This window comes from Rana temporaria, chromosome 4, assembly GCF_905171775.1.
Source record: "Rana temporaria chromosome 4, aRanTem1.1, whole genome shotgun sequence".
In the NCBI taxonomy this organism is placed as follows: Eukaryota; Metazoa; Chordata; class Amphibia; order Anura; family Ranidae; genus Rana; species Rana temporaria.
In genome coordinates this window covers 75,646,631-75,667,988 of record NC_053492.1, presented here as the reverse complement: position 1 = coordinate 75,667,988, position 21,358 = coordinate 75,646,631, and positions in this window count along the sequence as shown.

Here is a 21,358-nt window from a genome sequence, read left to right as displayed (position 1 = left end):
GGTCCAACCGGGTTTGCCGGAGCAGGGAGCAAAAGGGGGGCCATTGTGATACATTTGCCTATATGTCTCAGTTTACTGCTCCCTGCTAGCCATATGGGTAGAGGTAGAAAGGAATTTCATGTGATTCATTCCCCTGACAGGTTATTGACGTGCTAATGTCCCCTCACTGTTTCTAAAGGTTAATTGATCTATTGTATTGTGTGAAGGAGATATGTGTTTAAGTGGCTTGTGTTAATTATTCTGATTGCTTCATTGTGGTAATTATCTCTCTATATGCGGGGTCGAGCGGTCTGGTTGATGTATTCAGTACAGCTAGTGCTCAGCGTCACTGATGTCATTGTCTAAAGAAAATGTGTTTTCAGCATCGGCCCCGTCGTGTCTACCTAGTCATCTGTATGGAAGCCCCAGTGTGAGGGGGGCGGAGATTTGTCATTGTAACAGTTTTGGAAATGACATATAAGCTGTGTGATATAACATTAAACTCTGTGTTGTTCAAGCAGTAAGCTTGTCTCATGTGTGGCTTTTTGGGCGATTCCAGGGATATCCCTCCTCGTGGAATATTGGGGTGATTTTCGTTATGGGAAGAAGGGAACGTTGACGGGGATATCATACCGATACCGTCACAAAACCAACAACACAACAGGGAGGGTGAATCCCTGCTCCTGCAGCATACTGTAGATGTAGAAGCAGGAATACTTCATTATCATCTAGGTGAAAATGGGGGAGATTTTGGGACTGAAGGATTGCTTTAAAGTGATTGTAAATTCTTGTTTATTTTTTTTTCCTTTAAATAACAAACATGTTATACTTACCTGACCTGTGTAATGGTTTTGCACAGAGCAGCCCAGATCCTCCTCTTCTCGGGTCCCTCTTTGGTGCTCCTGGCCTCTTTCCTGTTGAGTTCAGCTTGCTATGGGTGCACCCAAGCCAAGCTGCAGCTCCCTGTGTCCATTCAGACACAGAGCTGCGGTTCAGCCCTGGCCCCTATCTCCTGTTTGACCGACTTTGATTGACAGCAGCTGGAGCCAATGGCGCCACTGCTGTGTCTTAGCCAATCAGGAGGGAGAGTCCCGTACTCGTGGACTTCGCTGTAGAGAGATGGGGCTCAGGTAAGTATTAGAGGGTGCTGAGGGGAGGCTTTAATGCATAGAATGCTTTAAGATAACAAACCTTCTGACTTTACAAAACATTAAAGTTTATGTAAACCCAACAATAACATGTAATATATTAAAGTTTACCAGTCCTTAGATGTGATGTCTGTATTTGTTTTCTTTTTTTCAGGTATTTTTCCTTTGCTTTCACCTGATGACCCTTATAGGATGACACAACACTCACTTACCCTACTGTAGCAGGACAACAGATACAGGATAGGGCTACAGGACTCCCACCTACTCTTCTCCATAACATGAAGACGCATAGTTCTGTGGTTCTCTGGGATAGTTGAGAACAATGTAACTGAATATAGTCAACATAGGCAGAGAGCACAGAAAGTTATCAGCTTGATTTCTGCCAAGATCAACAGGTATTTATGTGCATATATGACAGTTGTTCCCTTAACCACTTGCCAATGGCCTCTTGTGATCGAGCCCACTGCTGGGTGCGGGCGGCATGCTCTGTGATCACATCGGCCGTGTGATTACACTGATATTTAGGTCACTGATTACTGTATCAGTGCAGTCCAAACACTGCTCATCAGTGATGCCAATGTGTGCCCACCAATGCTGTCAATTAGTGCCCACCAGTGCCTCCTCAGTGTAACCTATCAGTGCCGCCTACCAGTTCTCAACAGTGCCACCTATCAGTGTCCATTAGTGCCCATCAGTGCAGCCTCATCAGTGAAGGAGAAAATTACCTGTTTCCCAAATTTTATAACTAAAAAAAAATGTTTTTTTTATTTTTTTACATTTTTAGGGATTTTTTTATTTATTTAGCAAAAAATAAAAAACCTTTGGCAAATAGATGTATGATTGGTGCCAGCATTTCTGCAAAGGTTGAAGGGGTGGGGGGGTCAGCCTTGCAGTGCTCAGACCATACGCGCACACTGCATCAAACTGGTCTGCATGGTTGTCATCCCAGAAGGAAGCCTCTTCTAAAGATGATGCACAAGAAAGCCGACAAACAATTTTCTGAAGACAAGCAGACTAAGGACATGGATTACTGGAACCATGTCCTGTGGTCTGGTGAGACCAAGATAAACTTATTTGGTTCAGATGGTGCCAAGCGTGTGTGGCGGCAACCAGGTGAGGAGTACAAAGACAAGTGTGCCTTTCCTACAGTCAAGCATGGGGGTGGGAGTGTCATGGTCTGGGGCTGCATGAGTGCTGCCGGCACTGGGGAGCTACAGTTCCTTGAGGGAACCATGAATGCCAACATGTACCGTGACATACTGAAGCAGAGCATGATCCCCTCCCTTCAGAGACTGGGCCGTAGGGCAGTATTCCAACATGATAACGACCCCAAACACACCTCTAAGATGACCACTGCCTTTCTAAAGAAGCTGAATGTAATGGTGATGGATCTGCCAAGCAAGACCTAAACCCTATTGAGCATCTGTGGGGCATCCTCAAATGGAAGGTGGAGGAGCGCAAGGTCTCTAACATCCACCAGCTCCGTGATGTCGTCATGGAGGAGTGGAAGAGGAATCCAGTGGCAACCTGTGAAGCTCTGGTGAACTCCATACCCAAGAGGGTTAAGGCAGTGCTGGAAAATCATGGTGACCACACAAAATATTGACACTTTGGACCCAATTTGGAAATTTTCACTTAGGGGTGTACTTATTTTTGTTGCCAGCGGTCTAGAAATGAATGGCTGTGTGTTGTGTTATTTTGAGGGGACGGCAAATTTATGCTGTTATACAAGCAATGTTTGATCAAATATTTACAAAAATGTGAGGGGTGTACTCACTTTTGTGAGATACTGTATGCAGCATCTTCTATTTGCAGCCAAAGTTAGTATATACAGTATCTCAATTAAAGCAGAGGTCCACACAAAAATGGACGCCCCCCCCCCTCCGGTGTCACATTTTGCACCTTTCAGGGGGGAGGGGGGGAGACAGATACCTGTCTAAGGTATTTGCACCCACTTCTGTGCATAAACCTCTGCATCATCTGCCGCAGTTTACGCCACGTCCGCCCCCCGCTGTCTTCTGGGAGACACACGTGTCCCGGAAGACAGCAGGGACCAGTGGCATTGCACAGTGCGAGTCGCGCATGCACAGTAGGGTACCAGGAAGTGAAGCCGCAAGGCTTCACTTCCTGATTCCCTTACCAAAGATGGCGGCGGCAGTTTCCGAGGACTGAGGGATGGGTCGGCCTCGGGTGCCGACATCGCGGGCACGCTGGACAGGTAAGTGTCCTTATTTTAAAAGTCAGCAGCTGCAGTATTTGTAGCTGCTGACTTTAAAAAAATAAAAATAAATTTGGCGGACCTCCACTTTAATGCTGAGATCAGCAGGTTTCAAAGGAAGATCTAAGAGATTAAAGAACCAATCTGACCCTTTAGAAAATGTGGCTTCTCTTCAGCATTAGGACAAAAATATTGCTTGGGGGACTCAAAGAGAACCAAGTACAGACAACACACATAAAGCCTTTTACAAATAGGCAATAAACAGTATAACTGCTTGAATCTGAGTTTTTCCTTTTTGATTGGTGTGGCACTTTAATACTGCTATTAAAGCAGAAATGCGTTCTTTTTTAGTACTTATTCTGTCCTCTTAACATAACAAATGGAGCCCCATAATGCTGCAGGAATTAATATATAGGATTCAGCTCATGCAGAAAATGTATGCAGCATTTCATCAAAAAGGCTATGACATGGAAGTACAAATGATTTTTTTCTGCCAGAATAAAATACTTCATCAAACACGTGTAGGCCTTCCCGCACCGTCTTCTAAATCTGTATTGACTTACGCTATAGCTGACATTTTACAACTTACTTAAAACAATTCAACGGATCATTAACCGCCAACTTCATTGACTGCAGGCTTACAGTATTGGAAATGAGATGGCATAATAGTATTTGCAGTCGTCATCAAATGCTTTTTCTATTGGGACAACTCGGCAATTGGGAGAGCATCAACATCATTCTATTCAGGTTCCTGAGTTTTCATTTTGGAAGTCCTGGAGGCTCCATCTTAAGAAGAGACACCAATCTATTATCTAGCGGTAGTCACCATATAATTGTTCTCATCTTAAGAAGAAATGACAACAATGTTTCATGATGTGTCTTATGACAAAGTACATGTGATCCACGATAAATGCTTAAGGGTCCCTGCTCAGGCTACCAAGGTCCGATGAGTTGGATGCTGCTGACTGGTGAGGGTGCAAGCTGAGGAGAGGTCCATCCAGACCCAAAGCACGCTGCAAAAATAGGAAGAGCCTAGTTGCCGCACACCCCACCTGGGCTGAGTGGTTAGCAGGTAAAAGCCGCCTCAGCTCGATTTTTAATGTCATTCTTTAACCACTTAAGACCCAGACCAAAATGCAGCTAAAGGACCCGGCCAGGTTTTGCGATTCGGCACTGCGTCGCTTTAACAGACAATTGCGCGGTCGTGCGACGTGGCTCCCAAACAAAATTGGCGTCCTTTTTTCCCCACAAATAGAGCTTTCAATTGGTGGTATTTGATCACCTCTGTGGTTTTTATTTTTTGCGCTATAAACAAAAATAGAGCGACAATTTTGAAAAAAATGCAATATTTTTTACTTTTTGCTATAATAAATATCCCCCAAAAATATATAAAAAAAACATTTTTTTCCTCAGTTTAGGCCGATACGTATTCTTCTACCTATTTTTGGTAAAAAAAAAAAAACGTAATAAGAGTTTATCGGTTGGTTTGCGCAAAATGTATAGCGTTTACAAAATAGGGGATAGTTTTATTGCATTTTTATTTTTTTATTTTTTTTTACTACTAATGGCGGGGATCAGCGATTGTTTTTTTTTGTGACTGTGACATTATGGCGGACACTTCGGACAATTTTGACACATTTTTGGGACCATTGTCATTTTCACAGCAAAAAATGCATTTAAAATGCATTGTTTACTGTGAAAATGACAGTTGCAGTTTGGGAGTTAACCACAGGGGGCGCTGAAGGGGTTATGTGTGACCTAATATGTGTTTACAACTGTAGGGGGGTGTGGCTGTACGTGTGACGTCATTGATTGTGTCCCCCTATAAAAGGGATCACACGATCGATGACGCCGCCACAGTGAAGAACGGGGAAGCTGTGTTTACATACAGCTCTCCCCGTTCTTCAGCTCCGGGGACCGATCGTGGGACTCCAGCAGCGATCGGGTCCGCGAGTCCCGCGGTCACAGTTACGGAGCTTCGGAGGCCTAGATTCACGTAGGGCGGCGTAAGTGTGGGCGGCGTAGCGTATCGTATTTACGCTACGCCGCCGCAACTTATGGCGGCGTAGCGTAAATGTGCCGGGGTAAGCGCGCCTAATTCAAATTGTGAATAGGTGGGCGTGTTTTATGCTAATAAATCGTGACCCGACGTGATTGACGTTTTGAACGAACGGCGCATGCGCTGTCCGTGGAGGTATCCCAGTGCACATGCGTCGGATAGAATGCCCAAGATACGTTGAACACTACCTACGACGTGAACGTAACTTACGCACAGCCCTATTCGCGTACGACTTACGCAAACAACGTAAAAAGATACGCTTGTTCCGACGTCCATACTTTGCATGGGCTGCGCCACCTAGAGACATGCTTTATCTTTACACCGGCGTATGTCTTGCGTAAACGGCGTAACTAAATGCGACGGGCGCACGTACGTTCGTGAATCGGCGTATCTAGCTCATTTGCATATTTGACGCGGAAATCAACTGAAGCGCCACCTAGCGGCCAGCGTAAATATGCACCCAAGATACGACGGCGTAGGAGACTTACGCCGCTCGTATCTTGGCAGAATGTATGCGTAACTGATTCTATGTCAGGCGCATACATACGACGGCGCTCATTCGGACTTACGACGGCGTATCTGGAGATACGCCATCGTAAGTCTCTCTGAATCTGGGCCTGAGACGTTAGTATCACTTTAATGACCAGCATAGTACCACTGGATTGGCATAAGGCCAATGTGGTGCCTATTTCTAAAAAGGGATCAAAGTCTTTACCAAGTAACTGTAGACCTGTTCATTTAACTTCTATAGTTGGGAAGATACTGGAGAGATTAATAAAAGTTTACATAGATGAGTTCTTGCTGGAAATAAATATTTTAGGAAACAGACAGCATGGATTCATGAAAGACAGAAGTTGTCAGACATATCTGATTTATTTTTATTAGGAGGTAAGTAAATCCTTGGACAGAGTAGTGGCTGTGGACGTGGTACAGTTGGATTTTGCAAAAGCGTTTCACCAGTGGCGGTGCGTCCATAATGGGCGCAGGAGCGCAGCCCCCCTCTCCTGCACCTGTCAATCAACAATACATAGATTCATGCATTGCATGAATCTTTGTATTGTTGCCGCTGTCGCCCACTATTCAGGTGTCCGGCCCCCTGTTGAGCGCTGGCCATCTGAATAACAGCGGTGGGTGTGTTTTGGAAGTGCCTGATTAGAGCCAGCGGCTTAAATAGGCTTCCTGATTAGAGCCTGTGGGCTCTAATCGGCTTCCAAATAGTTAAACAGAGGGCGCACGGCTGTGCGTTGCCTGTTTAAACAGTGCTGTGTTAGGGAATCGCTTCCCTAACACTGACCCGCCTCTCAGCCAATCAGGTGCACCAGGTCTGGTTACCGGTCACCTGATTGTCAAAAGCGAAAGGCGAGCAGAGATGACATCGAGGGAACGTGGAGGAGGACGGCTGACCTGAGAAAGGTAAGTACCGGGCAGGGCAAATTGGCTGCATTTGATAGGGGAAAACTGGCGGCATTTGAGGGGGAAAACTGGCGGGATTTGAGGTGGAAAACTGGCGGCATTTGAGGGGGAAAACTGGCGGCATTTGATGGGGAAAACTGGCGGCATTTGATGGGGGAAAACTGGCGGCATTTGAGGGGGAAAACTGGCGGCATTTGATGGGGGAAAACTGGCGGCATTTGAGGGGGAAAACTGGCGGCATTTGATGGGGGAAAACTGGCAGCATTTGAGGGGGAAAACTGGCAGGATTTGAGGGGGAAAACTGGCGGCATTTGAGGGGGAAAACTGGCGGCATTTGATGGGGAAAACTGGCGGCATTTGATGGGGGAAAACTGGCGGCATTTGAGGGGGAAAACTGGCTGCATTTGATGGGGGAAAACTGGCGGCATTTGAGGGGGAAAACTGGCGGCATTTGAGGGGGAAAACTGGCGGCATTTGATGGGGGAAAACTGGCAGCATTTGATGGGGAAAACTGGCGGCATTTGATGGGGGAAAACTGGCGGCATTTGAGGGGGAAAACTGGCGGCATTTGATGGGGGAAAACTGGCGGCATTTGAGGGGGAAAACTGGCGGCATTTGATGGGGGAAAACTGGCGGCATTTGATGGGGGAAAACTGGCGGCATTTGAGGGGGAAAACTGACGGCATTTGAGGGGGAAAACTGGCGGCATTTGATGGGGGAAAACTGGCGGCATTTGAGGGGGAAAACTGGCGGCATTTGAGGGGGAAAACTGGCGGGATTTGAGGGGGAAAACTGGCGGCATTTGAGGGGGAAAACTGGCGGCATTTGATGGGGAAAACTGGCGGCATTTGATGGGAGAAAACTGGCGGCATTTGAGGGGGAAAACTGGCGGCATTTGATGGGGGAAAACTGGTGGCATTTGAGGGGGAAAACTGGCGGCATTTGATGGGGAAAACTGGCGGCATTTGATGGGGGAAAACTGGCGGCATTTGAGGGGGAAAACTGGCGGCATTTGAGGGGGAAAACTGGCGGCATTTGATGGGGGAAAACTGGCAGCATTTGATGGGGAAAACTGGCGGCATTTGATGGGGGAAAACTGGCGGCATTTGAGGGGGAAAACTGGCGGCATTTGATGGGGGAAAACTGGCGGCATTTGATGGGGGAAAACTGGCAGCATTTGAGGGGGAAAACTGGCGGCATTTGAGGGGGAAAACTGGCGGCATTTAATGGTGGAAAACTGGCGGCATTTGATGGGGAAAAACTGGCGGCATTTGAGGGGGAAAACTGGCGGCATTTACATTAAATGGCATTTAAAAATCTGTTTGTAAATGGACAGCAAAAGAGGTTAATGATTCTTACTCTGAATGGTCTAAGGTTATCAGTGGTGTACCCCAACGTTCAGTATCGGGAAACCTGCCTTTAGACCCCTTTCACACTGAGGGCGTATTGCAGGCGCTATATCGTTAAAAATAGCGCCTGCAATTCTCCCTCAAACAGCTGCTTTATTGTCTCCAGTGTGAAAGCCCAAGGGAGCATTGCGCTAGCAGGATGGTAAAAAATGTCCTGCATCTTTGGAGCGGTGTGTTTACCACTCCTGCTCATTGAAATCAATTGGACAGCATGGCTATACCGCCCGTAATGCGCTGCTTCAGCACTAGCGGGGGGTTAAAAGCATCATGCTATCGGCCAAAATGCAACGCAAATCCGCCCGTAGCGTCAGTGGTAAAAATAATGTCATTTTACCGCCGACGCAATGGGCGGCTCAGTGTGAAAGGGGTCTTACATGCGCATGAATTTTGATGGCACCCCAGTCTTAGTCCATAGGGTTCAGTATTGAGTTGGCACACCCTTTGCAGCTATACCAGCTTCAACTCTTCTGGGAAGGCTGTCTACAAGGAGTGTGTCTGTAGGAATGTTTGAAAAAGAAAAGAAAAAGGAGGGCACACCGACCTAGTGTATTACTGTTTAAAAGGATTTTATTGAATTAATTAAAACAATGGTCATACTCACAAAAGGAGTTGTAAACAGCGCTTAACAGACAATAAAACTGGTACACAGCATCGCCAAACGAACACGGTGACAGCACGGATCAGATGGCATCAGGCAATATAGTGTATTTATAAATGATATAAGGTCTGGGATTTTAGTCTTTGCAGAAGACAAAAAGCTATGCAGTGGACTTACAAGCCAACCTCGGTGCACTGTTTAATTGAGCAACTATGTGGCAAATGAGGTTTAACCACTTAAGCCCCGGACCAAAATGCAGCTAAAAGACCAGGCCAGGTTTTGCGATTCGGCACTGCGTCGCTTTAACAGACAATTGCGCGGTCGTGCGACGTGGCTCCCAAAAAAAATTTACGTCCTTTTTTTCCCACAAATAGAGCCTTCTTTTGGTGGTATTTGATCACCTCTGCGGTTTTTATTTTTTGCGCTATAAACAAAAATAGAGCGACAGTTTTGCAAAAAATTCAATATTTTTTATTTTTTTCTATAATAAATATCCCCCAAAAATATATAAAAAAAAATGTTTTCCTCAGTTTAGGCCGATACGTATTCTTCTACATATTTTTGGTAAAAAAAATCGCAATAAGCGTTTATCGGTTGGTTTGCGCAAAATTTATAGTGTTTACAAAATAGGGGATAGTTTTATTGCATTTTTATAAATTTTTTTTTTTTTTTACTACTAATTTTTTCCTGACTGCGACATTATGGCGGACACTTCGGACAATTTTGACACATTTTTGGGACCATTGTCATTTTCACAGCAAAAAATGCATTTAAATTGCATTGTTTATTGTGAAAATGACAGTTGCAGTTTAGGAGTTAACCACAGGGGGTGCTGAAGGAGTTATGTTTCACCTAGTGTGTGTTTACAACTGTAGGGGGGTGTGGCTGTAGGTCTGACGTCATCGATCGAGTCTCCCTATAAAAGGGATGACACATTCGATGCAGCCGCCACAGTGAAGCACGGGGAAGCCGTGTTTACATACGGCTCTCCCCGTTCTTCAGCTTTGGGGAGCGATCGGGAGGGGTTGGCTAGAAACGAATAGCCGCCCCCTCATCCCGGATCGCTCCCAGACGATTTCCGACCGCCGCATGTACCTTCCCGATCGGACCCCCGACCCACGTCTAGGCAGGGACGTACGGTCACGCCCATCTGCCTGTACGTGCCATTCTGTGGACGTATATGTACATGCGGCGGTCGTTAAGTGGTTAAAGTAATTGTAAAGTCTCCTTTTTAAAAAATAAACAAAAACAAACATATTATACTTATCTGCTCTGTGTAATGGTTTTGCACAGAGAAACCTGGATCTTCCCCTTCTCGGATCCCTCTTCGCTGCTCCTAGCCCCTCCCTCCTGTCGAGTGCCCCCACAGCAAGCAGCTTGCTATGGGGGCACCCGAGCCGAACTGCAGCTCCCTGTGTCCAGAGAGAGAGATATCATTATGCCCCTGTAAAAATCATTCGTAAGGCCTCAGTTTTGGGTACCAGTACACAAAAAAGGATAACGGGAACTAGAGAAAGTGCAGAGAAGGGCAACACAACTGATAAGAATGGAGGAGCTCAGCTATGAGGAAAGATTAGGAGGAACTGAATTTATTCTCTCTTGAGAAGAGATTAAGGGGAGATATGATCAACATGTATAAATACATAAGCGCTCCATATAGTGAACTTGGTGTTGAGTTATTCACTTTAAGGTCATTACAGAGAACAAGGGGGCACTCTTTACATCTGAATTAAAGGATTTAGCCCTGGTTCACACTGGGTACGATTTGGAACGATTTGAGATGCGATTTGACATGTCAAATCGCATCTCAAATCGGCGGCAATTGTCGGCAATGGCACTGTCCTAATCAGTGCGACGCCGCATCTGCGATTTCAAAAAGTAGTTCCTGTACTACTTTTTGCGATTTCGGGCCGTGATTTACATTAAATTGCGGCCGAAATCGCGGAAAAATCGCGGCAAAATCGCAGCCGCGAAATCGCGGTAAAATCGCGCATTTTACCGCGATTTTGAATTCGCAGCAGTGTGAACCTAGGCTCAATCTCCAAATACGGAAAGGCTTCTTCACAGTAATGCCGCGTACACACAATCGATTTTCGGCATGTAAAAAAACAACGTTTTTCAGCCTCTAGAAAAAACGAAGTTTTTTCCAACTTCATCATTAAAACGACGTTGCCCACACACGATCGTTAAAAAAAATAAAATAAAATGCTCTAGCAAAGCGCGGTGACGTACAACACGTACGACGGCACTATAAAGGGGAAGTTCCATGCGGATGACGCCACCCTTGGGGCTGCTTTAGCTGATTTTGTGTTAGTAAAAGACGATTCGCGCTTTTCTGTCTGTTACAGCGTGATGAATGTGCTTACTCCATTACGAATGCTAGTTTTACCAGAATGAGCGCTCCCGTCTCATAACTTGCTTCTGAGCATGCGCGGGTTTTTCACATCGTTTTAGCCCACACACGATAATTTTTTACAACCGAAAAACGACATAGTTTAAAACGTCGTTAAAAAATGCAGCATGTTCGAATTTTTTTTTTTTCGTTTTTCAGAACCCGAAAAATGTGAAGCCCACACACGATCGTTTTAAATGACATTTTTTTTAAACGTCGGTTTTTTCATGCCGAAAAACGATCGTGTGTACGCGGCATAAGAGTTGAAAAAAATGTGGAATAGACTCCCTCCAGAGGTGGTTCTGTCTGATTGTTTTAAAAAAAGGCCTGGATTCTTTCCTAGATGTACATAACATAACTGGATACTAATATTTATAGGCAAATTTGATCTAAGAATCATCCGATTGCCTCTTGGAGGATCAGGAAGAATTTTATTTACCCTTCTGTAGCAAATTGGATCATGCTTTGCTGGGGTTTTGCCTTCATCTGGATCAACTGTGGGTATGGGATTGTGTATATAGGATTGTAAAAAATAAATAAATAGTTTTCTCCTTATTAATGGTTAAACTGTGTGACTTTTTTTTCAACCAGACTATCTATGTTACTATGATTCATCCAAGCCACGTCCCCAACATGTTTTGTTCTGCTCCCAGGGCTTACTTGTGGAGATCTCCATGATTAAGCCCTGGGGGGCAGGGCGAAACATGTTGGGGACGTGGCCTGGATGAATCGAGCTGAGGCTGCTTTTACCTGCTAACTTTGTCCGAGTGAGGTGTGTGGCGGCCGAGCTATCTCTTCCTATTTCTGCAAAGTACAGGTGAGGTCATCAAATCTGATTTAATACCTTGAAGACGAACTTGTGCAAAATTTGAACACGAAAATTATTGCGGTTCATACTGCATATTCCTAAAGTGCACCTGTGCCCAGATGTTGGGCATTCAAATATTTACATATACTTAACCAACATTAGATGTTGCAAAACAAGTCCTAACTGATTTGTGTAGCTGCACACTCTGTGAATCAACTCACCTTCAAAATTAATACCATAGACACTGAAATGGCAGCTCTTCTCTGGCAGCAGAGACTTGGTAATTTTGTAGGTGGGGTGCAGTGTGGTATAACGCACACAGTCCAACTACAATGAATAAACTTGTACTGAAAAAATGCAAATACCGTTCACAATAAACCCGGTGGGAAGACAGCCCAACGGGGAACACTCACAGGTCTAACAGTGTGTAGAGAGCAGGTTTCAGCTGAACTGACAGCACCTGTTAGGAGGGGCAGAATGTGGCCTGGAAGTCTCGTGCCCAAGCAAGAAGACGTCCAGAGACTTGTGAGCTCAACGCTTTCCCTCCTTGTTAGGAACCTTCCCCTGCCACTAATTCTATACCTACCAGGTGGGATACCTGTCCCTATTCTACCTATTTGCAAAATGTGAGCCAGGCCTGGGAGCCAGGGCCTTAAATAGGCTCTGCCTGACCAAAGATGGTTGCTAGAGTCACATGGGCCGGCAGCATCCAACCGGATAGCTTCCCCGGTGACCCAGGAAGCCATAGAGGAAACATGTTCCACTTGACTTCCTCTCCAACTGTACTGCCTCTGTGATGAGCACTACCTACAGTGGAGAAAGTAGCCTACACCTGCCTACAAGCCTGCCAGTTTTATAATCTAAACAAACACCAGGTGTTAGAATCCGACGAAACCCAACTTCAGAGTCTATGTTGTGATCTTTAACCACTTGCCGACCGCCGCCTGTACATATACGTCAGCAGAATGGCACGGCTGTGCAAAGTAATGAATATATTTGTCACTTGAATTTGCCGCCATATGAGCGCGTGCGCGCCCCTGCCGCAAACTCCGTGACCATGCCCGCAGGACCCAGGGACTCGATGTCCGCCAGTGTCCCACGATCGTGTCACGGAGCTGCAGAACGGGGGGATGCCTGCATAAACAAGGCATCTCCCTGTTCTGCCTAGTGACAGGACACTAATCTTCTCTTCCCTGTAATCGGGAACAGCGATTACTGTCGTGTCACAGTAAGCCCAGCCCTCACACAGTAATGCCTTGTATTTCCGTTTGGGATAAACTCCGATGGATTTTTCCCGACAGAATTTCGTTCAAGCTGTCTTGCATACACACTGTTACACCAAATTCCAACTGTCAAGAATGTGGTGACATACAACACTATGACGAGCCGCGAAAAATGAAGTTCAATGCTTCCGAGCATGCTTCGACTTGATTTTGAGCAATGCGTGTTTTGCGAGTTCCATACAGACGAACGGAATTTCCGATATATTTTTTTTTTAGTCGGAAAAAAAGAGAACGTGTTCTCTTTCTAAGTCCGTCGTAATTTCCAAAGGAAAAACTATGACGGGGCACACACACAAAATCTGTGTGTACAAGGCATCAGAATCACTCCCTAGGACACACTTAACCCCTTCCTAGCGCCCTAGTGGTTAACTCCTTCACTGCCAGTGTCATTTACACAGTATTCAGTACATTTTATAGCACTGATCGCTCTATAAATGACAATAGTCCCAAAATAGCGTCAAAAGTGTCCGATGTGTCCGCCATAATGTCGCAGTCACAACAAAAATCGCAGATCCCCGCCATTACTAGTATATAAATATTATGTATTCTTCTACATATTTTTGGTAAAAAAATGTATCGGCCTAAACCGAGGAAAAAAATTGTTTTTTATTTATTTATTTTTTTGGGGATATTTATTATAGCAAAAAGTTAAAAATATAGCTTTTTCTTAAAATTGTCGCTCTTCTTTTGTTTATAGCACAAAAAATAATAACCACAAAAGAAAGCTCTATTTATGGGAAAAAAAGGACGTTAATTTTGTTTGGGAACCACGTCGCACTTTTCAGTTAAAGCGACAAAGTGCTCTGGTCATTTGGCAGCCAAATCCTCCGGGGCTGACGTGGTTAAGGATGAACTGCCCTACAGTTCCTGCAGCTATAGAGATCAGTGAGAGCTTGATTTTCAAATAAACTACAGCCTTACCCTTTGTCTTGCACAGTTGTACAGGCTCCTACCCTGAATTTGCTACTCTAATTTCACTGCACACTGTGAGCCTCTCACAGTATGCACTAAAACCTGCAACAAATCAGATGCAGCCTGCCACATTTCCTCATTAACTGAAGGACATCCAGCTTCAATTAGCGCTTCCCCCCAGTCTTATTGTCCATTGTCCACCCATTTCATTCATTAGATTTTAGTTCTTTCAATCATGGAGGCTCAGCATCACCTATGTGCATGACCTAGGGCAGTCTATGTATATACTTTATATAAATAGAATAGCCACTCAGTTTAACTTGCAGGGAATTACCAGGATTGGAATGCTGGCCACCATCGGTGGCCCTTAATGCAGGGCGCAGTGGCCCTGCCCCCCCAATCAATGAGTCCAGTGCCCCTAATCTACATGCGGGCGCCGGATGCATAGATTTCAATAGGGTTTTTGTTTTGTTTTTTTAGAAGCACATGATTAGAGCCAGAGGCCATCCAGTTGTGTGACAATAGCGAATATTAATTGTTTTCCCGATTCTCCTCCTGGCCAATCAGGAAGCCGGTCCTGAGACCCGTCACCCGATTGGCAGAGAGGAGAAGCGATCCTATTGGCCGCCGAGGAGGAGGAGACGCAAGGGAAGCTGCTGTGAAGCACCGTGAGGAGAAGACGCCACCCGCCGCCCGGAGGAAGCGCTGCTCCGCGACCTAGATGGGGTAAGTGCTGGTGACTGACTGACGAGGGGTGCCTGTGACCCGACCGAGCGGGGAGGTGGTGGCGTCTGTATTGTTTTACTTTTACTAACAGACTGTCTGCAACTGTTCCTTCCCACAGTCTCCATGTCATTGCTCTGTTAATTCTCGATTTAATATACAGCAGTTTTCATCTCTGTTTTTTTTTTTCTTAATGATTTTTCTACTTGCAGGAGTAACATAGTGATAAGGCAGGTTTTTACGTTATCATACACTACATTACTGCTTTACAATAAGTGTAAATGAGCCCTAACTTGATTGGTGTTTTGCCTTAAACTCTGCTCTCAAAACGCAATCTTAGTATCCGTGTTTTAAACATGAGTGCCTAATATATACCCTTGTGCTGGCTTTCATTGGCATGAAACTTGCTATGCTGTTCTATTTTCTTGGGCTGATTAATCTTTGTGTCTTGTGTATCCTGCTGCTTGATAAATCAAACTACAAGATGACAAAGAGCACTTCTGACTTTATGACTCTTTAACGTGATATGATAATTTTTTACGGTACCAAGCCTGTTTTATGTTGTTTTATCTGCCGTGAACAGGCTCAAATAAAATTAACTTAGAATTTATTTTTGTTTCAATGAAAAAAAATAATACTCGCTAATATCCTTTTAATATCCTTCAATAAATTATATTTCACATAGAATTGCATTTAATTCTGTTGTTTTTTTCGTGATATGGGAGAATTTATAATAGTATGTGACTTCTGGTTTGGATAAGGCCAACAGCAGACAGCATGGTTGTAAAGACAGGTTTTTTTTATCTTAATGCATTCTATGCATTAAGAGAAAAAGCCTTTTGTGTGAAGCAGCCCCCCTAATACTTACCTGAGGTCCCTTTCTGTCCAGCGATGTCTATGAGTGTCTCAGCCACCTGAGATTCTCCTTCCTAATTGGGTGAGACACAGCAGCAGCACCATTGGCTCCTGTGGCTGTCAATCAAAGTCAGCTAGTCATTCAGGGGAGAGAGGGGGCGGGTCTGAATGGACACACAAAGCTGTGATTAGGCTTGGGTGCCCCCATAGCAAGCTTCTTGCTGTGGGGGCACTAAACAGGACACAAATATGTCATACATCCCTGGATTCTTAATAAGCATTAAGAGGGGAGGAGGGGCTTTCTCAACTAAGCACCTTCCTGCATGTCCGAGCTAAGATCAGATGGATTCCAGGAAGTAAATACTACATGAATCATCTGCTCTTACTCAAGATGGCAGCAGCTAGAAATGCTAGAGGGGTATTTTTCAAAGGAATGTCTCGACAAAATAAATAATAGAGACATGGATGAATGGTGAGCTTTCTTTGAATATTAAAAATGAATTAAACAGCATTTTCATTTGGTGGTGCTCAAATACAGGTGAGATCCATTCTCGCTCAGGCTATCAAGGTCCCTGATTAGGCCGAAGGGGTGGGATGAAACATGTTGGAGGAGATGTGGCCTGGATGAACTGAGCTGAAACTGCTTTTACCTACCAACCACTCTCATCGGGTGGGGCGTGCGGTGGTGGTGTCTTTTTCTGCAACTGGCGAGATCCACTTTAATGCAAAATGTCACAGGTTTTGCACCCGATTGATCAAGTGAGACCATTGGGTAAGGTTTAGGATAATGAAATTATAACTGACAGCTCTGTGACAAGATGACATTGAATATTAAGGGAATATCAGATATAAACTTGATTGAGATAACCCTATATTGAAAAAAAAATCTGGAGCCAATATATGGACTGTATTAGTTGGAAGCGACACAGTGCCGAATCGCAAAAAGTGGCCCGGTCTTTAATCAGTCAAATGGTCCGGGGCTTATGTGATTAGAGAGTACTGGTCCCCTTCAGTAGCTCCAGATGCCCCACTGAGATAGTATTAGTGTAATTTTGATAAAACCAATTACATGTACCATCCACCATATTCCAGCACCATCAAATCCACTACCTCAAGAATTACAGGGAGTGCAGAATTATTAGGCAAATTAGTATTTTGACCACATCATCCTCTTTATGCATGTTGTCTTACTCCAAGCTGTATAGGCTGGAAAGCCTACTACCAATTAAGCATATTAGGTGATGTGCATCTCTGTAATGAGAAGGGGTGTGGTCTAATGACATCAACACCCTATATCAGGTGTGCATAATTATTAGTCAACTTCCTTTCCTTTGGCAAAATGGGTCAAAAGAAGGACTTGACAGGCTCAGAAAAGTCAAAAATAGTGAGATATCTTGCAGAGGGATGCAGCACTCTTAAAATTGCAAAGCTTCTGAAGCGTGATCATCGAACAATCAAGCGTTTCATTCAAAATAGTCAACAGGGTCGCAAGAAGCGTGTGGAAAAACCAAGGCGCAAAATAACTGCCCATAAACTGAGAAAAGTCAAGCGTGCAGCTGCCAAGATGCCACTTGCCACCAGTTTGGCCATATTTCAGAGCTGCAACATCACTGGAGTGCCCAAAAGCACAAGGTGTGCAATACTCAGAGACATGGCCAAGGTAAGAAAGGCTGAAAGACGACGACCACTGAACAAGACACACAAGCTGAAACGTCAAAACTGGGCCAAGAAATATCTCAAGACTGATTTTTCTAAGGTTTTATGGACTGATGAAATGAGAGTCTTGATGGGCCAGATGGATGGGCCCGTGGCTGGATTGGTAAAGGGCAGAGAGCTCCAGTCCGACTCAGACGCCAGCAAGGTGGAGGTGGAGTACTGGTTTGGGCTGGTATCATCAAAGATGAGCTTGTGGGGCCTTTTCGGGTTGAGGATGGAGTCAAGCTCAACTCCCAGTCCTACTGCCAGTTTCTGGAAGACACCTTCTTCAAGCAGTGGTACAGGAAGAAGTCTGCATCCTTCAAGAAAAACATGATTTTCATGCAGGACAATGCTCCAGCACACGCGTCCAAGTACTCCACAGCGTGGCTGGCAAGAAAGGGTATAAAAGAAGAAAAACTAATGACATGGCCTCCTTGTTCACCTGATCTGAACCCCATTGAGAACCTGTGGTCCATCATCAAATGTGAGATTTACAAGGAGGGAAAACAGTACACCTCTCTGAACAGTGTCTGGGAGGCTGTGGTTGCTGCTGCACGCAATGTTGATGGTGAACAGATCAAAACACTGACAGAATCCATGGATGGCAGGCTTTTGAGTGTCCTTGCAAAGAAAGGTGGCTATATTGGTCACTGATTTGTTTTTGTTTTGTTTTTGAATGTCATAAATGTATATTTGTGAATGTTGAGATGTTATATTGGTTTCACTGGTAAAAATAAATAATTGAAATGGGTATATATTTTTTTTTTGTTAAGTTGCCTAATAATTATGCACAGTAATAGTAGTCACCTGCACACACAGATATCCCCCTAAAATAGCTAAAACTAAAAACAAACTAAAAACTACTTCCAAAAATATTCAGCTTTGATATTAATGAGTTTTTTGGGTTCATTGAGAACATGGTTGTTGTTCAATAATAAAATTAATCCTCAAAAATACAACTTGCCTAATAATTCTGCACTCCCTGTATAAGAACAGTAACAGAGGGTGTTTATCTGTTTTTCGGATTGGCCAATATACACCCATACTGTCTTCACTAGACTATGGAAAAGGATCCCGTTGTTTAATACATTTTAGGATGTTCTGTATATGTGCTTGCCTTTGTGCATTTATGTTATTATATAAAAAGTATAGCAGCGGAAGCCCATCCATACTGGCCGCCCCCCTAATCCATGCGCCTGGCTCCTAATTTTCATGCAGGGCGCATGGATTCCAATGAGAGTTTTTTTTTTTTTTCAGAAGCACATGATTAGAGCCAGTCACTTACACCTGTCGGATCTTAGGGCTATCTATGCGTAACCTGATTCTATGAATCAGGCGCATAGATACGACAATCGTATCTCAGAGAGACTTGTGTGTGTGTGTGTGTGTGTGTATCAGCCAGTCCAGGTTTTTTTTTTTTTCTGCATTTTTAGGCTTCATTTCCACTGGCGTTTTTACAGCCACTTTTCTGAGCGTTTTTTACAGCTTAAAAACGCCTGTCCATGTTATTCTATGGCATCATACCCACATAGGCGTTTTTGAGCTGCAAATGGCATAGGCGTTTTTAAGCTGTAAAAAAAACGCAGGGCCAGGGCGTTCTGAAGCTCCAGAGTAGAGCTGTAAAAACGCCAGACGTTAAAAAACGCTCAAAAACGCGCGAAAACGCTTTTTTTTTTTTTACAAAATAAACATGGACAGGCGTTTTTAAGCTGTAAAAAAGCCTAACAACAGTGGCTGTAAAAACGCCAGTGGAAATGAAGCCTTATATTATAGTAAGGGTATATGGTTTTGGTATTGAAACGCTGTAAAACGCACTGCAACGCACCAAAAAAGCATTTGAACGTGTCAAAAATGTGCATGCAGTGAGGCATCTGTAATGCATCCAAACTGTGTTTCTATAGTGAGAACTGGCCCCAAGACCCCTTTCACAGTGGGTCAGTTTGCACACTAAAAATAGCACCTGCAAACCGACATGAAACAGCCGCTGCTGTCTCCCCAGTGTGAAAGCCCCGAGGGCTTTCACACTGGAGCGGTGCACTAGCAGGACGGTAAAAAAAAGTCCTGCTAGCAGCATCTTTGGAGCGGTGAAGGAGGAGTGTGTATACAGCTCCTGCTCATTGAAATCAATGGGGCACCACGGCTATACCACCGGCAAACCCTTTCTCGGCCACATAGCGCCACAAATCCGACGGTAACGCGCCGCTAAAAATAACGGCGCTTTACCGTCGACGCCGCTCCTGCCCCAGTGTGAAAGGAGCCTTAGACCCTTTTCACACTGAGGAGTTTTTCAGGCAGTACAGCACTAAAAATAGCGCCTAAATACCACCTGAAAAACTCCTGCCCAGCCTTCTCAATGTGAAAGCCCGAGAAGAAATTCTAAATACAAATTGAAGTCTGTTGCTGACAGTGTAAATAATATAATTTGTTATAGAAAACCACAGAGAGCTGGGGACTGAAATGTAATGAAAAGTAATTATATTTTTAAAAGTTGACATTATAAGATGTCTTGTATGGCAATTGTATGCAATACGGGTTTATTACAGAACTTGAGATACAATTTCATTTTACAGTTATTATATTGTGTTACCAGAGTGGGGGATTATGGCAGATGTCTTTAAAGCCTAATGATGTTTTTCAATTATTTCCAGTAAAATAGAGAAAAGCTGCGGAATGTGTCAGCTGACAGTTTTATTCTGCGTGCTTTAAATATGGGACTGCAATGCAGACATCTGTGACATAGATAGATGGGGGAGGAGAAGATCTAATACTATGTATGTAAAATGGGAGAAATCCCATTGTAATACAAAAGATTAATAATCCACCACTCTTCTCTAACCCAACTAGAGAATTGGATTGGGAGGGGAATGGAGAGGAGTTCAATATCATGCACAATGGGTCTTCAGCTTTTATTTAACAATATTAAAAAATAATTACAAAACAGTATGCAACTAGTGTTGCACAGATGATTCCAGGAATAGGAAATAGTATCCGAAGAATACTTATAGGCCCGGATTCAGATACAATGGTGTATCTATCGGCGGACGTAACCGCCGTAATTTAGGGCGCAAGTTCCGTATTCATAAAGAACTTGCGCCCTAAGTTACGGCGGCGTAGCGTTCGTGGTCCGGCGTAAGCCCGCCTAATTCAAATGTGGATGATGTGGGCGTGTTTTATTTAAATTAATTGTGACCCCACGTATTTGACGTTTTTTACGAACGGCGCATGCGCACCATATATACTATGGGGCTCCACAAGGCAAAGAGACCAATACACAAATCAGTGAAATCACTGTTTATTTATTTTGACATTGGTTTAATAAAAAATAAAAAATTGGGTCACTTTTATTCCTATTACAAGGAATGTAAACATCCCTTGTAATAGAAAAAAGCATGACAGCTCCCAGTACCGGCCCAAGACATTGTGATGCCTGGGACCAAGTATGAAATGCTGCCCCCCCCCAAAAAAAATCACGCCAACCAAAAGGCCCCCACATTCATTATTTTATATCATGATAACTAAAGGGGACCTGTCATGGCTCTATACATGTATAAAGGAATATAAAGAGGACCTGTCATTGCTCTATACATGTATAGAGAGGACCTGCCATTACTCTTTACATGTAAAGGAATATCAAGAGGACCTGTCATGGCTCTATAAATGTATATAGGACTAGAAAGAGTACTTGACATGTCTCTATATATGTATAAAGGAGTATAACGAGGGCATGTCATGGCTCTATAGATGTATAAAGAGAACCTGTCATGGCTCTATACATGTATAAAAAAGTATTAAGAGGACCTGTCATGGCTCTACACATGTATAAAGAGAACCTGTCATGGCTCTATACATGTATAAAGAGAACC